Source organism: Silurus aristotelis, assembly GCF_946808225.1.
Source record: "Silurus aristotelis genome assembly, chromosome: 9".
NCBI lineage: Eukaryota > Metazoa > Chordata > Actinopteri > Siluriformes > Siluridae > Silurus > Silurus aristotelis.
The window spans coordinates 11,289,107-11,306,169 of record NC_139582.1 but is presented as its reverse complement, the minus strand read 5'-3'; the positions used below and the strand labels follow the sequence as shown (position 1 = coordinate 11,306,169).

The 17,063-nt window shown below is 36.6% G+C and overlaps 1 protein-coding gene across 2 annotated transcripts in view; it reads right to left on the bottom strand.

The window, feature by feature from the left end:
• fam189a1 (family with sequence similarity 189 member A1) overlaps positions 1 to 17,063 on the bottom strand; it is a 152,417-nt gene that overhangs the window by 105,065 nt on the left and 30,289 nt on the right. The gene's annotated exons all lie outside the window — the stretch shown is intronic.

Genomic DNA, 17,063 nt, shown 5'->3' with positions numbered 1-17,063 from the left:
AATCCTTCTTCCTGGTGGCTCCATCCTCAGCATTCTCCTACTGATATACCCCATGTCCCTCCTCTGCACATGTCCAAACCATCTCAATCGTGCCTCCCTCACCTTGTCTCCAAAACGTCCCACATGCGCTGTCCCTCTAATAAACTTGTTTTTAATCCTGCCCATCCTCGTCACTCGAAATGAAAATCTTCAGCTCTGCTACCTCCAGCTGCACCTCCTGTCTTTTACTCAATGCCACTGTCTCTAATCCATACAACATCGCAGGTCTCACCACAGTCCTATAAACTTTCCCTTTCATTCTTGCAGATACCCTTCTATCACAAATCACTCCTGTCACTCTTCTCCACCCACTCCACCCTGCCTGCACTCTTTTCTTCACTTCTCTAACACACTCTCCATTACTTTCATGAAACACTTAATCAATCTTCTAAAATGGCACAAAACTTTGACTAACACCTTAACAACAGGACTGTTTTTATACTTATTTATACATGCATGCAACATTCTCTAACAAATGTACTTGTTTTCTCTGTACTGTACATTCCAAAATCTAAACAAATCAGAAGTCTAATCTAAGCCACTGTGACTTGACCAGGCTGTCATTAAGGATGACTAAATGAACTCATGTTTGTGATGAAAATTAACATTCTCTTTCTTTTCTTTCTTAAGTCTTATTTCTGATGTATTAAAAGAAATAAAATGTCCCGCTGTTGTGACTTTTTTTTTGTTGCATCCCACAGGATTGCATTTGTAATCTATAACTCTAGATGCTATTCTTAACTTGATTTCTGTCTAAAAGGAAACAATGAATTGCAGTCCTTCTGTTTTAACTGTTCATTCTGAACACTGTAGTTGCATTAGGTTACATCCCTGCTCTCAAGCCTTCAGTCATTTTGTATGACATGAAGATGAGAAGCATCAAGACTCCTATCTGTAAAAACACTCGAGTGGTGGAGTGAACTTCTCTGGTCTGAAGTCTGTCATTAAACACACTTCAGAAATCACTTACATGAGCAATACTGTGCTATCACTTATTAGAAAAGTCTCTGGGTTCTGGTAGTGTTTTTATTTGTTGGTGTCTAGAATAAGGACACGCCGTGTCTAAGTCTTAAATCTGACATACATATTCATGGTAAAGCCATGACTTAATCACATAAACAATCCAAATTAGCTAAACTATAAACTTTTTTTGCATTTTTGCATTTCGAGCACTAGCTCGACATCAGTTCAAGCATTTGGAAACATGTTCTCCAGCTATATCTTTTGGTGGCTAAGATCCAGTTCCTCTTTCTTAATTAAATTGAAGAGTCTGCTGATTAAAGTGAACCTTCTTTAAAGCAGGAGATCAGAGCCCCATCCTCTGTACACTGCGTAATGGAAAGGCAGCAGATGAGAGACATGATGGCCTGGTTTGCATAAAAGCAATTCCCTGCAACATCAGTTCCCATGACATATCGTGTTCAATTTGGTGATTGCATCCCATAACCACGACAGCACCTTGATCAAATAAACCTGTCCGGTGATACAGTCAATCCTGTTAGCGTGGAAGTGTGGAGTGCTGTAAATATGGGTGATCAGAAATAACACTGCATTGCGCTCTGACAGACGGTCGGAATTAGGATGATGGAGATTTCGAAACCAAAGTAGTAAATTTTTGTGGGCAGAGAATCGTCCAGACCTTTGTGATGAGACTGCCTTTTCAACATATGAGCATAAAGTGTTTCATTTTACAGCTCACTTAATCTGGAATCGAGCAAATAGCTCTGATTAGCTGCATCTCATATAAACTATGTGTAAGTCTAACTGAAGAATGCTTACGCAAAATACACTTGCATTCAGGCGATTACAAAAATGAAAGAGTAAAAAAAATGTTGCTAGGCAACTGGGAAATGTCGACTCGGTTGGGTGAGATTATAACTACAACTTTTAATTTCAGATGTTTGACTCACTGAAAAACAAAGAAAACCTTAACCTTAAATTCTACATGATATATGAATATAATACTGTATATTAATTTAAATTTTAAAGCATACAGAATACAGACAGCATGCAGTATAGTACAGTAAATCTGTAAAAATTACTATACAGTTTACTGTTTTGAGGATGAAAATATAGAGATATTATTCACAGTAAACTGGCTAAATGTTTCAGAAACATATATGAAGGTGTACCTTTTTTTCCAAGCAGTTTGAGCACACAAAAGCTGAAATTGGAATAATTCCAAGCTCTGACATCCCACTTCTGAGGTAGCTAGCTAGCATGTAGTTGCTATAAATACTTTTGTGTGAACAACGTACAAGCAAGACAAAAAAAAAAAAACTCTTTTATGTTATGTTACAGCATACACAATACAGAACACACAAATTCATGTACTCATTCACAACTAGGAACGATTTACCACAGCTACCTACTCGTGTGTCTCTAGAAGGCTGCTTTTTAAGTTCATGTGAATTAGCATAAAAGTGATGTTTTAATATTTTCCAGTAAATACTTTAAACCTAAAAGGAAATGTTTCAAATAACATGATTGTGTATGAGACTCTGACATTTAGAAGACATGACATTTGCCAACATGAGTAAAATGTTGTGCTGACTTTCTGTAGCTGGATACAAGCCATTAAACATAATATTACCCAATGTGGAGAAGGTGAACCAAGCTGAAAAATAACAACAACTTTAATAACAGGCGTTCAATCAGAGGTAACTGAGAAGGGGTATGGAAATCATAACGCAGGATATCTGAAGTCAAATAACTTGAAATATTGAACATGCTTTAAAATTATTTTACACAGTTTTTCTTTTACACAGAGAACAAAGTGCTACTGGTATGGAAGAGAAGGTCAAAGGAGCAGAATTTGAAAAATCAATTCTAATACCTCGAACATCAGACCTCTCTTTTTCTACCTCTTTGATTTACTGTGATTGAGTGTCTTCTGCTTTTTTTTCTCCATACCTGTTGCCACCTTTTTGCACAACACTTAGGGTGCAGAACAAGAAGCTGCTTATTCTCATCACCATGGCAACAGAAGAACAACAGCAGGGTTTCTGGTGATGCTTGGGCAGGGGGGTAACTCTCCATCACTCCATTTTCATTCCAGTTTTGTCCATTAATGATTAAAGTATCACCCAAGTCGTTTCCACAATGATGCTTCTAACCTTTTTGGCTGTGATGGCTAATTTGGTAGTTTATGTATATATCCAGATACAACGACATAAATTGGACATTCTGGATGTTAAGCATATCTATAATGTAGAGGTGTGTGGTCCTAATTGAAATATATTTGATTTGACAGAAATGTATTCTGGCTTTTGTGTTTTGGAATTTTCTGTTGATGTCAACTGGGAGAGGGTACTATTTATAAACGTCTCTATTCCACCCAATGGCGGAGTAAAAAAAAACACCTTCTAGTATAAAAGCTCCAAGAATCCGTCATCAGAATCAGCTGCACTCTTTACTCTCAACCGTTTTCATTCAGTTCATTTGCTACTAAATAATACATAATAGCTCTGTATAGTATTAAACAATATGGTAAAAAATGACCTAAAAATAATGTGGAATTTACCAGAGTAAAAGGGACATAAACACTGGGTAAAAAAATATATTCTAAAAATGATGAAAGAACTCAATACTGTACATAACAGCAGAATTCTCCTCTCCTTCGGGTCTACTTTTCCTGATTGGCTGTTCAGAATGTCAGAGTTGCTTCCCGTCATTAATCTCAGTGGCATGTTTTTGTTTTTTTCCTCTGAGCATCAGCTTCAGGGGAGATTGATGTGTTTTCTTTGTTCTCTGCCATGCAAATTTGATGAGCTCCTCTCTGTGCTCTTTGTGCTTTTGCTCTGATCATCATTAAAGAGCTGATGTTGATGATGCTGATGGCGTCTTGTTCCGGTTCTGGCCTGGACGTTAATTTAATAATAAACACAATGCACAGGAGTAGCCCTGTAAAAAAAAAAAAAAAAAAAAAAAAGACCAGCTTGGCTGCAGGAGCTCTGACGAATTTTCTGCCATTGTAGCACATGCAAGTGAGAATAACTCAGGATCTAATAACAAATACTATATATCTCCTGTGTTCGATTAGGGTTGGAAAACTGAAGGAATTTTCTTGATGACTTTATTGCATTATTGCTAAAGTTAAAAATGTTAAGAAGCAGCTCATTTGTGCCATTTGAGAATTTTATTTAGTTTGTAGATTATAGACAATCAATAAACAAATACATTTGATCATACTGGAATATTAGACAAACAAATTTACATGCTGCTATTGCTATTCCATTAATAATGGCTGACTTATTCCTGTTCAGGTTAAAATGATATATTTTTTGCTTGTCTATAGGAACATTTTCAACATTTTACAATACCAAATAGCACGTTCGAAAGACTCAATATATAAAAACCATTGCTAATTTAAAATATGAGCTGTTTCATTCTCAGAGTGAGCTCACTGCCCCATTTAGCTCCATATAATCTTATTTGCACCTAGTGGTCAAAAATAGAAATGGTTTCAAGTGCTATTAGGAAGATCCACTGGGGCTAGAACCACGCTGCCCCATTACTGATTTATAAACATTTCATCAGAAGAGGAGCAGACAGGACACTTAATTACAGTCTACTTACAGTAATTTACTTACTTCAATTGTGTACATCCGGCCCATATAATTAAATTGATTTGCAAACACAATTTCTTTTCGTACATCCAGCCTGATTTGATCATGCATTTTCAAAGCCCTGAATAAAATCCAACTCAGTACTGGTACTGCTGAATTAATCTACTATGCACACTTTATTCACTTTATTTTGATATGTAGTTACAATTACTGTCAGCAACACCCTCCAACCTTTTAGAATGTAACTGGATTTCCTTCCTGGAACACACACACACACACACACACACACACACACACACACACACACACACACACACACACACACACACACACACACACACAGAAGGACCAAATTCTGCACATCTGGCCCTTGATTCATCTCAATTAATTCAGCTATGCTCTGTATAGGACTCATTGTTCCTTTCTTCTCTTCTTTCCTCTTTCCATGAATAATATTTTACTTTTCTAAAAATAATAGAAAAGAACAATCTCTGACTTCCCCTGAATTGCTTGGTGATGGGCTCGAAATTTCTCTCATCTTGTCATATTAACACGAGCACAGCACAGATAAACACGTTATCGATTATGCATTTTATTTGTCTGCGATTCACAGCTGCGATGAATAGATTTCTTTTTAAATGCTCCAATAATCAGCTGAGAGTGTTCGATGTTCTGTGTTTGTGTGTGTCTATATGGTTTGTGTGTGCGAGTGTGTGCTTGTGATTTATTAGGCTTGTCATTGGCTGCTTCTCTGACCTAACACAATCTCTTCGAGTTTTTCTGTGCATGTACTTCTCACACACACACACACACACACACACACACACACACACACACACACACACACACACACACACACACACATATATATACAGTATCTCACAAAAGTGAGTACACACCTCACGTTTAGAAAACCATTTTATTATATGTTCTCAAGGGACAATAGTATAGAAAATATATAAGTAGATAATAAGTACAGAAAATAAAATTGGATATATTTAAGAGTAGTCAATGTGCAGCTTGTATAGCAGTATAGATTTATTGTCCTCTAAAAATAACTTCTCCACCTTCCACTCCCACTCGAGGAGGCCACACAGGTGCCCAATAGGGTTCAGGTCTGGAGACATACTTGGCCACTCCATCACATTCAGCTCCCTCAACAAGGCAGTTGTCATCTTGGCGGTGTGTTTGGGGTTATTATGTTGGAAAACTGCCCTTCTCCTAGTTTCTGAAGGGACGGCATCATGTTCTGCTTCAGTATTTCACAGTACATGTTGGAATCCACGTTTCCCCTCAATGAACTGCAGCTCCCCAAGTACCAGCAGCACTCATGCAGCCCCAGACCATGATGCTACCACCACCATGCATGACTGTAGGCAATACACAATTTTCTTACTATTCCTTACCAGGGCGTCGCCACACATGCTGAACACCATCTGAGCCAAACACGTTTATCCAGACCACAGGATATGGTTCCAGTAATTCATGTTCTTGGACAGGTTGTCTTTAGCAAACTGTTGTCTGGGCTTTCTTGTGAGCCAGCTTCAGAAGAGACTTCGTTCTTAGACAACGGTTATGCAAACATTCTTGTTACAGTGTACGTCATATAGTCTGAGCATTAACGAGTACAATATCAAAACTCTCTTTTCACTCTACTCAATTACAACAATATGTGAGCAACATGCCTGTACACGTTTGTATTTTGGGAAAAAATCAAGTTTAAACTTGTTTAGTAAAAAATAAATAAATGCTTCGGACATTCAGAAGACCACCGTGTCATGGATTAGACCCCATTGCAGTTTAGAATGAAGTGGTTCTCTTTTCTGAATTAACATAAATGATGGAGTATTTGAACTTATCACAGTAGATATACAAAAATATACATGTGGTTTAAAGGTCAGCAGAAACTGTCCGTTTTAGAACCGATTATTCTGCATGTTATAATGGATGTCATTTAATCAGCTTGCATGCATTATTTTTATTTATTTATTGCCTATTGCCTATGTTATCAAGTTTGCATGTTTCCCTCCATTATCTCATGTTTGTGAATGTAATAATCTCAATTACACGTCAGCTCAGTGAAAAAAAAAAACACTGAGAAGGACCTGGAAGGCCAACTGTGCTTTCAACTGAAATCAACTAGATGTGTACTGACACACACACACACACACACACACACACACACACACACACACACACACACACGCATAAAAAGGCCAGCGTGTATACAGTATGACTGCAGAAGCAGACAAAAAAGTCACGCATGTGCATGTACACACACACAAACACAGATTAAATAACCAATTAAACACAAAAATAATGTGCTTTTATAGCAAAGTATTTAAATCACATTCTAAAACACTAACAAGTTAGACCACAACGTAAACACTAACAAACTGCTAAATAGAAAAATAAGTTTAATAAACAAAAGACGTATGAAAATGTATAGCTTTACCTTTCTTTGTTTTAAAAATGGCATTAAAGACAACCTTCCATCACAATGTTACCACAAATGTGGCTGCAGACAATTGTAAAGGATGTCTTTGGATGTGGAAAACATGAAGTTTTTCATTCACTTGAACGCGGAAACCCAAAACTGTTCCAGCATGACAGTGTCTCTGTGCACAAAGCCAGCTTTACGACAATATGGTATATATAGTTTAGACTATAAATGGCCTACCATATCAACCCTATTGAACACCTTTTGGATGAATTGGAACACTGAATGCACCCCAGGTCTTTCCACCCTGCATCAGTACCTGACTTTACTAATGCCCTTGTGCTGAATGAGCGCAAATCTCCACAAGCACACTCATAAATCTAGTGGAACATCTTCCCAAAAGGGTGGAGGTTATTCTAACAGCAAATAGAAACTAAATTCACAAAAAGCGCATACGAACTGTATGGTTTGCTGTCCCAATACTCTTGTCCTTATAGTGTATGACAGTTTCCAGTCAGCCATAAATCATTTTTATTCTTTACTTTTTAAATATAGATTTTGTGAAGCTTCTGTGCATTTATAAGATGAACACACACACGTTCTGTGCTATAACTGTCTCTAAAGGGGCCTTTAAAAATTGTAGAATATTGTATGCTGTTGTCTCGAGTATTACCCATCTGATCCAATGATTTATTATCCTTTATCTACAGGATATCTGATCATTTTAGCATTTTTATTACATTGAAGGAAAAATGTGCTGCATGAAACATTTTAGTTTAATGGATTGTATCATGATGATTAAATAGGTTTGGTTATGTATAAACAGTACATTGTAAAAATAAAGTAGGATAGAATTGATTCAGATTATATATATATATATATATACCGTATATATAGATAGATTATTACATTTGCTATATATAGATTTTATATATATTCACAATATATATAGACATAAGACACAAATAATCATACATACCAGTGCACTGCACATATGCGCAAGGGATTTTTAAGTCCAGATAGTTACCAGATTATTTTCAGATCTATACCATCTCTTTCAGTCTGATCAGAATTTTATTAATTTGTTATGCATGATTTGTTTGCATGTATATGACAGATGATGCAAACTGATGACACACATGCTGTTCATAACTGTACCTAATATATAGCAGGCAGTTTACAAGAGGTGGAGGAAAAAAAAGAAAGGAACAAGCATCTCATGGGAAATGAGATGATCCTTTCTTCTCATTAAGATAAAGAAGAATGATAAGGTCATATCCAAGGTTCAGTAACAAAAGGAGGAAATCACTTCTTATGACGTGAAGATTTCAGCATAATAGTGTGTGTGTGTGTGTGTGTGTGTGTGTGTGTGTGTGTGTGTGTGTGTGTGTGTGTGTGTGTGTACGTACTGTTCTATTTAAGAGCATCTCAACAGGAAGGTGCTAGCATCAGTACTATTTGTATGAATGTGTATAACAATTGTGCTTTAGAACAGTCCGTAATGGATCTTTGAACTCGGGTAGAACATATAGACCTAATTTTGGGTCATGGGTTGCCAAGTCTGCAGTTTTCCTCCCCAACTGGGTTGTATATCAATACTTTATTTCTACATTCCTGGGCAGAAAATTGGCCAAGCTCATAATAGCAAAATATTATTATTTTTTCTAAAATAAGTTATTTGTCATAAAAGGGGAAAGAATGAAACAAATACTTAAGAAACATAGTAAGAGAATGATTTGATTTCTTTAAATGTTTATGTCTTGTGGATAAACTTGTAGACATCTTTTTACAGAGAGAAAATCAGTGTTAATGTCAATGAGCTTTAAACAGTTGAGGTGTAGAAAACCGAGACATGTTGAATTTCACATCAGGCATTTTTATGTTTAGATCTTACAGAAAGACTGTACAAGAGAACTAACTTGTTTCTATCTTATTTTTTTACAAACATTACAGCGCATTTGTTTCAATCTTGCGTATTTTCTAATCATTGATATGGTGTTTAAAGCTTAATGGAGTGCCATTTTGGACCCATTACTTACATTAGATGAGCAAATAAAAATAGCAGATAATTTTAGAAACAAACTGAATCACCATCAATTAAAAAAAATTGCTGCAGAATACTTTGGGACATAATTACTGTATTGGAAAAAAATTATGTTTTGGAAAAAAACATTAACTCTGATTTATCACAACCATTGTCCCTATGATTCATGAATGTGCTTGTTGTATGTGATTTATTATTAGAATGATTATTATTATTATTATTATTATTATTATTATTATTATTATTATTATTATTATTACTAGTAGTAGTAGAAGTATCAACCATTTAGGGGAAATAACTATTTAGGAATGTTGTTTGATATAAGTATTGCTCTGTGCCTCTTTAATGACTGAAAAGTGCCTCACTGGTTTGTATCATACACCAATAATGAAACTAAGTGTTAATTTGCACAAAGTAATTTTGTGTAATCTGTGGCACTAACCAGCTATAAACACGACGCACCACAAGTACTCCCTTGGCCACAAACCACTCTGCTACTCCGATTCGCTCGATTTATAAAAAAACCAGCTCCGCAAATCAATGGGGATTAATTTTCGGGGCAAACAATATTGCTGTGGCGGCGCATTTCCAATAAAGAAAGAGAACATTACTGCCCTTCTCTGGCGCTGGGGTAATTTTGTCTATCGATCGAACCACAAACAGAGCTAATCTACTGCATAGGGTTTTGGCTTGTACAACATATATAGTAGGGAAAAATTGCAAACAAGCTCTAACACTGAATAGAAAAAGAAATACTGTAATATTTCTAAGCTAGAGAGATAAGGACATGCACAAAAATATTCAAGTTTATATAAGTATGAAATCACAAAAAAATTACCTTGCACATACAGTAAGCATATTGTATTTTAGATTGAAAAAATAATTGAAAAGGAGCAGCAATTCTCTGCAAATAGAGCGAGAATAACGGCAGGATTTCTGCAGGGACCTGCAGAAAAGCACTGGCATTTCAAGAAATGTTTTAAAGTGCGTAAGAAAAAAAAGAAAAAAATACTGCAAGGGCAATGCGGTGGCGTGTCGAAGAAATCACCTTTCCAGCTGTCGACACAGGGAAAAAGAGACAACAAAACCCTGCAGGTTTCATTTCTGCAAACCCGACTTCATTTACTCAGCTGGGACGTAACACGAACAACCCTCATTTCACAGATCAGAGGAGGAGACTGCACACATCAGCACACATTCAACCTGAATAAACTCTCCCACAGAGCACATGAGCACAACACAAAGAGTAAAAACTCCACACAGGCCCACACAGAAGGGGGATACAAAGGGATTGTCGTCTCCACATTAAATATATGACATCATCCGTTTCACATTCCTCACAAAGTCTAGAAGAAAAGACATTAAGTGTATCAGGTGTTCCATTCGGATATTAAATGTTGCTTATAAGGAGATGTTGCCTTCGTATCTTTACTGTCTTTTTCAACAGAAAACTGTTAAGAAATATTTTTTACGTTCTCAAAACTGTTATATTCTTTCTGTTCCTTTTGCTAGATCTGAATTAGGTAAGAAGGCAGATCTGTTTGACTGGAATTACCTTCAATCAAGATTAAAGTTACAAAATTTGTTGTCTTTTGATAAATTTCAAGTAGTCATTTGGCAAATGGAAGTTGATTGAAACTAATTATATTGCTGCTCATTTTGGCCAGGTCACTCCTGTGAAAAAGATTTTTAATCTCAGTGCGTTTTCTTTCCTGGTTAAATAAAGGTTACAAATACAAAAGTTACCATGAAGAGGTGCCAGTCTGGTTTCAAGATGTTTTCTCTTTTAATTTAATTGCCATTTGCACTTGGCTGGTTGCTTACTATGGTTTTTGTATACATAAAGTTTGACAGGAATTAATACCTTCTTTTGGAAAACAGCATCATCAATGATACAAGTCCAAAACAGAGCCAACTTATTGTGCTAAACTCATCGTGACTTGCTTTAATTTGAACTCGAGCGCAATTAGTCTTAAAACAACAGTCTTGACTACAGGTCTATAAGAGGGAAGGGGAAGGGGTCGCTCAACCGTTAAGGCTCTGATTTACTGAATGAGAGGTCTGGTTTTCAAGTCCCAGCACTGCAAAGGTGCCACTGTTGGGCTCTTGAGCAAGACCCTTAACCCTCTCTGTAAAGGGGTGCTGTATCATAGCTGACCCCAGCTTCCTAATATGCTGGGATATTTAAAAAAATAATTTCATTGTGCTTTAATGTGCAAAAATTACACCCCCCCCCCCCCCCCCCCAAAAAAAAAAAAAATGTTTTCTTATTTTTTCAACTTCAGAAAGTTTTAGAAACCCCAGGTTAGATGTTTCAGAGCCCCAGATGTTTTAGAAACACAATTGTACATCACTAAAAAAAAAAAAGCAAATCTAAATACATTTTGACATAAAAATGTATGCTGGTTTTAAAATAAGCAAAAACCAAGATGGTGAAAAAAACAAACGGTCATTTCTGCTTACAACTGTATAAACTGTACCTTTTCAAGACAATGAATCACTAAATAACTCTCTCTCTCTCGCTCTCTCTCTCTCTCTCTCCCACTATATATATATATATATATATATTTATTTATTTATTTATTTTTTTTTTTTTTTGTGGACACAGCATTAGTTGCAACATTGCAACTTCTGAGATGAAATTTTAATTTAACGAGTTAGAAGGGATCTGATTTGCTTAAATAACCCTGGGTGTCATAATTAAATAATTAGCTCATTATTTTAGCTATAGTCTGTTTTTTAGACCTCACAGTTGTCAGAATCACTTGCACTAACAAGGTGTGAGGTTTGTGTAACAATAATGAATACTGCACAACCATTGTTTACTCTTTAAAGTAAACCAAAATTTAAATAATTTGAGTTTCTTGGTTAGTATAAAACAAATAATACTGTTCATCAGTAGGCTGTAAAGTATTAACCTCTCCAACTAACCCCTGTGCATCCTCCCACAATAATGCAGTTTTCTTCCGTATTGCAGAGACACTATAGAGCAGTAAGAAGTAAAACTCAGTGATTGTGTTCACCTCTCTCTCTCTCTCTCTCTCTCTCTCTCTCTCTCTATCTCTCTCTCTCTCTCTTTCTAGTTATTTAATTGTCTTTGTTTTCATTATAAATGGACCATGATAAAAGAGATCCTAGAGAGCATGGGCATAATTAAATAAATAGTAAAAATAGAAAAAAAATAGCCAAAGTCTGGAAACAAGTCTCTCTCTCTCTTTCTCTCTCTCTCTCTCTCTCTCTCTCTCTCTCTCTCTCTCTCTCTCTCTCTCTCTCTCTCTGATGCATTGTCTCAAACTACTGTCTGCTTATGTTGTGTCAATTGCTGAAATTGTTGTTATAATGGCTCGACGTACGTCTCTGAAACACTGTGAACATTTAGAGCCATCAATCAGAGCACAGCAGGTGTTTTCATCTGCCTCTGTGTTCGCTAGAAATTTAGGGTTTCTTTAGTCTTTAAACGAAAAGATCATTTTCACATTTAATAACAGCATGTGGGTTTTTAGTCATCTTGTTTATCAGGGTAAATAAAAAATCCGCTAATCTTTTGCAAAAGCTAGGAGCTATTCAATTACAAAGGAATGACGCAGGATTGATATCAAAGATGGCAAAGCCACCATCCATTCTGTCGTTTCTTCTGTTTCGGAAAACAAGAAAGGCAAGCAGTCAGCATGAACGCTGGGTTACAGAGATACAAACTATTACATCAAACATTAACAATTACAATTTTATGCAACATCTGTAAGCAACTGTTTGCCATCAAATCTGTCTGTTTTTTTCTAAAGACAAAAAGGCACTAGGACCCTGGAGCTGTGCTCTTGGCATGTTTAGGTTTTAGACATGCAGTGGATTTCATGTTATTAATGAAAGTTCATTTCTTCAACATTGTTCCTGGAACACACAAACCTGGAAGCCAGAATACACCCTGGATGAAACTCATTCACACACTCCTTTATATCTAGGGGTAATTTAGAGTCATCAGTCTTGGAAAGGAAATCGGAGAACACATATGGGAAACCAAAATAGACATGGGGAGAACATGTAACAGTAGCCCTGGAGCTGTGAGGCGGCAACCTCACGTACTGCACCACTTCTCCACATCTCAAATTCAGTGGGTGGCAAATCCCCATGAAATTCTCATTAAATTTCCAATGGGTATTCATTTGGAATACCATGGGAAATCTGCCTTTTCTAATAGGAGCTCATTAACTGGAGTACATTGTCAATTTCGGAGTATGTTTTACATTCATTTATCAATTAATTTGGTTGTTACAGTTTCCTTCGGGGAGTGGTCTGATTTCTGTGGTTTTCTGTTGGATTTGTATGCATTAGACATTAGACATACATATTTTCCACAAGAAGATATCAAACTGAAAATAAAAAGAATTCACATAGTGATCTTATAGTATATACTGCACTATAAACCAAAGAATAAGATTGAAATAGGAAAGGAATTTGATCAGCACTTAAATCAGCATGAGCTAGAAGTGATTCATTAAATCTGAACTGTCCATTAAGAGTGGCTACAGAAGTGCCAAGAAATATTTTAAAGTGGCAGCTATACAACCTTATGCCAATAATGTGTTCAAGTCCCTGTCCTGTGCCGTGTGTGATCTGAAGATAGATGTTCAGTGCAGCTCAGAATTGACCCAGAGCTCCTGAATTTCCCAAGAGTTAAATGAGGTGGTAAGACCCTGGAAGCTATCAGGAACAAGGGAGGTGTCCCCAGAGCAAACATCTACCCAGCTTCATTCCCTGCGGGAGGATGTGACACAGACTTATCCATCTAAGTCAGGAGATCACAGAGCGAGTGTGTAATATTGGACTAAACGATTGAGAGTGATATACGGTCTGCTAATGATCTGGTAATGATGGTTTAACTCTATGCTTTGTAAAGTCAGAAGCCTGCTTTTCATGTTTATCATACACTATATAAAAGTTGGTTTCAGTCGAGTAATTTGATTGGATAGGCAGAATTTTAAGAGTCTGTATATTTACTATAATGATATGAGATAACTGTGTGTATCACTCCATTTGTCTGTAAACATTATACTCACTCCTTGGAAATAGTTACTAAAGATTGTGACATCATCAGTGGGCACAACAAATAATTCTCAGGAATATAACTTTGGACTTGAAATGCAAAAGCTTACAAGATGAAGAAGGAATTTGAGTTACACTGAAAGCATCTTTAAAGCGAGTATAAATTAACGTGTGCTAGCAATCCAGCTAGCTGATGGTCTATCAGTGAGCGCAGCTTCTTTTGGATCTATGGGTGCTTCTCGATCAGCTCCTGAGTTCAGTAGACAGGAAATTGATCAAAATACTAGAACGTTAACACCCACAACCCACAATGCTTGTTATGTTTCTTCACAAGCTTCACAGCTCGACAAAATGTCTGACACTCTTAGCCAACTTATTTATATAACATATTTTAATATATATATATATATATATATATATATATATATATATATTAAACCTATATATGGTTCGTGTGAGTCTAGGGGGACTTTAAAGTCTTTGATAATTAAAAAAATGCAACCTAGCTAGAAACCTATATGACTAACACATTTCTCATATATAAATCACGCATATGTAGATTTTTTTTTTTACGATGAATGTTGAAATTATATCGTTCAATCACCTGAGGTGAATGCATAAATAGCAGGACGTGAGTATGTAGTCATGTCACCAGAAACTGAGTCATCAATGTCCCAATGTAGTGAGCAGTGAGCCACTCAAGTTCACAATATACTGATACAAGACCTAGGGAGCTGATTGAGGGACAATATTCCCATTAGCAGAGCAAAAATAAACAGAACAGAAGGCCTTGTTATGTCTGAAATGTCACTCGATATTAATTTCTTGTTTATAACTGTTGACTGATATTGTTTAAGGGTATGTTACAGCATCAGGAACATCAGAAACACATTTTGCAGTACAATAAATATTAGATAATATTAGGAATAAGCACATGCTTAGTCTACCAAATATTAAAAATATAAAATATTAACATATAATATGAAGTTTAAATTTTTCAGCATGTATATGAGACTACAATGCATTTCCAGGACCTTTATACCCTGTAGGTAAAAGCAGAAAGGGCTGTGATCTTAGAGACCTTGACCCTTCAGAATGTTAATTCTCCAGCTACAGCCACAATTACAACTAGCCTGACGTCTGGACTTATAACTGATTATGACATACAACAAACACTTATTATTATTAATATATAATTATTAAACCTGGATGTTTGGAAATGTTAGTCCACCTAGATGTTCTCAGTATTCTCATTTACATCCTGATAAAAAACCTAATTATCCTGTCGTAGAATCATTTTATGGATGTCGCAGCTGTTCATATACTTTCAAACATGTTGGATGTTCTTGATGCAAAATATTGTTGAATTTCATTACAATGAGTAACACAATCAGTGACAAGGAAATAATAAATCCAGCTTTATCTTTCTCTTTTCACACTTTACCTCTTGTATCAGTGAAACTCTTGTATAGTGGAATATTTCCTTCTTATACCTTTTATCTTATTTAAATATTTTTTCATGCAGTGTGAGCAGTGCAGTGCAGTGCAAGATTTCCAAAGTAACTGTCTTCTTCTTCTTTCAGCTTCTCCCACTAGGGGTTGTCCCAGCGGATCATCTGTCTCCATACCCCCCTGTCCTCTACATCTGCCTCTTTCAAACCAACTACCTGCATGTCTTCCCTTATCACATCCATAAACCTCCTCCTTTGCCTTCCTCTTTTCCTCCTGCCTAGTGGCTCCATCCTCTGCATTCTTCTACCGATATACCCCATGTCCCTCCTCTGCACATGTCCAAACCATCTCAATTGCGCCTCCCTCACTTTGTCCTTAAAACATCCTATATGTGTGGTCCCTCTAATAAACTAATTTCTAATCCTGTCCATCCTCGTCTCTCCCAATGAAAATCTGCTACCTTACCACCTCTTCTCCCTGCAACCGCACCACTCCACTGCCCTCCCTCTCATTCACACACGTGTAGTCTGTCTTACTCTTACTGACTTTTATTCCCCTTCTCTTCAGCACATACCTCCAGCTCTCCAAGCTCTTCTCAACCTGCTCGCTACTCTCACCACAAATAACAATATCATCCCCAAACATCATAGTCCACGGAGACTCCTGTCTAACCTCGTCCGTCAACCTGACTATCACCAATGCAAACAGAAAAGGACTCAGAGCCGATCCTTGATGCAGTCTAACCTCTATTGAACCAGTCTGTTGTTCCTACTGCACACTTCACTGCTGTCACACTGTCCTCATACATGTCCTGCACCACCCTCACATACTTCTCTGCCACACCTGACCAGAGGTGGCAAAAGTACACACATCCTTTACTTAAGTAGAAGTACAGATATTTATGTTTTAAAATACTTGGGTAGAAGTTGAAGAACTGAATAAACTTTTTTACTTAAGTGAAAGTAAAGACGTTTTGGCTCTGACATGTACTTAAGTAAAAAAAAGTAGTTATTACTTCTACCTGTTTTAGCTGTTAACTGGACCTCACATCATATAGATAGATAGATAGATAGATAGATAGATAGATAGATAGATAGATAGATAGATAGATAGATAGATAGATAGATAGATAGATAGATAGATAGATAGATGGATAGATGGATGGATGGATGGATGGATAGATGGATGGATGGATGGATGGATAATTGGATGGATGGATGGATGTGATAGCCTAGTGGGTTAATGTCAGTATCCCCACAAGGATGAGTTTGAGAGTTTGATTCCTGGTTGCTGTGTTGGTAAATAAAACTTCTGGACCTTGTCCCCTCTGGAAACATTTCAATTCTGTCCTTTCTGTGTTGGATTAATTTCTTGATTTCCTGGTCTTTAACAAAAGATATCTCCACCAAAAACAAAGCACTTCTCTGGTAGCTCAGTGGGTTAAGGCTTGTGCCCTTGAGACTGAAATTGACAAGGTTTA